Source organism: Mus caroli, chromosome 16, assembly GCF_900094665.2.
Source record: "Mus caroli chromosome 16, CAROLI_EIJ_v1.1, whole genome shotgun sequence".
Lineage (NCBI taxonomy): Eukaryota > Metazoa > Chordata > Mammalia > Rodentia > Muridae > Mus > Mus caroli.
The window spans coordinates 7,070,789-7,072,051 of record NC_034585.1 but is presented as its reverse complement, the minus strand read 5'-3'; the positions used below and the strand labels follow the sequence as shown (position 1 = coordinate 7,072,051).

Here is a 1,263-nt window from a genome sequence, read left to right as displayed (position 1 = left end):
AAATCTTTAAAAAAAAAAAAAAAGAAAGAAATGGAATTCAAGTTCTCTGCAAGAGCAACCAGTGTTCTTAACTGCGGAGCCATCTCCACAGCCCCTCAAAAACAGAAAGTTAAGAAGGCTGGGGTTATAGCTTGGTAGTAGAATGCTTGTCCAGTATATATGAAACAGCTCTGGGCTTCATAGTCAGTAACACACACACACACACACACACACACACACACACACACACACATGAAGGAAGGGAGAGAGAAGGAAGGGAGAGGGGAAAAGGAGAGGGAAAGAGAGAGGGGGTGGGAAAGGGAGAGAAGAGAGGAAAGAAAGAGAAGGGAGAGAAGAGAGGAAAGAAAGAGAAGGGGTAAAGAGGGGAAAGACTGGGGGGAGGGGAGAGAAGGAAAAGGAGGGGGAGGGGGAGGGGGAGAGGGGTCTTTCTCAGCCCAAAGCATGGAGATTATAAGGGGAACAGCTTCCCAGGTTCAAAGACGTGCCTCTTCCTATCCAGTCTATTTCCTACCCACAATGCTGCTCATTTGTAGAACTGGTAGGAGGGGGGTCACACAGGTAGACTCTTGGTTTATGCTGTGGGCTATGCATCAGCCAGGTCTCACAGTGTGACACAGAAACTGCTCAGGGCCAAATGAGCTACCACAGAAGGTGAGTTGTGTTGGCCACAGGAAGAAGAAAACCTGGAAACTCTGGGGACTTTGTAGTTGGAATGAATGTATTCAATATTATGAAATAGCAGTAAGCCATTTAAGTCCAGTAAGACCTACTATCGTCATCTGGTCACTGCAGGTATCGTGTGTGTGTTTGCCATATAAGTGTATATGCAGACAACACACACACACACACATACACACATGCGCACACACATACACACACATGCACACACATACACATACATGCACACACACGCGCGCGCTCACACACACATACACATGCGTGTGCACACACACATACATATACACACGTGCACACACACATACATACACATGCACACACACATGCACACACACATGTGCACACACACACACACATGCACACACACACATACACACACAGTATTTTTTTAAAATGTAAAAGGGAAAAGCAGGATGAGCACAGTCCTCAGTACTCTCTGCTTCTCTGCTGCAGACGCAATGGGACCGGTCGCCTTCACATTCCTGCCACGTGCCCTCCCACCATCATGGGCTGTACCTCACACTGTGACCCAAAGAACCCCTTCCTTCCTCCCTCCCTCCCTCCCTCCCTCCCTCCCTCCCTCCC

At 48.3% G+C, this 1,263-nt stretch overlaps 1 protein-coding gene across 3 annotated transcripts in view; it reads right to left on the bottom strand.

Annotated features, from left to right (window-relative positions):
* Ciita (class II major histocompatibility complex transactivator) overlaps positions 1-1,263 on the bottom strand; it is a 46,764-nt gene that overhangs the window by 4,589 nt on the left and 40,912 nt on the right. The gene's annotated exons all lie outside the window — the stretch shown is intronic.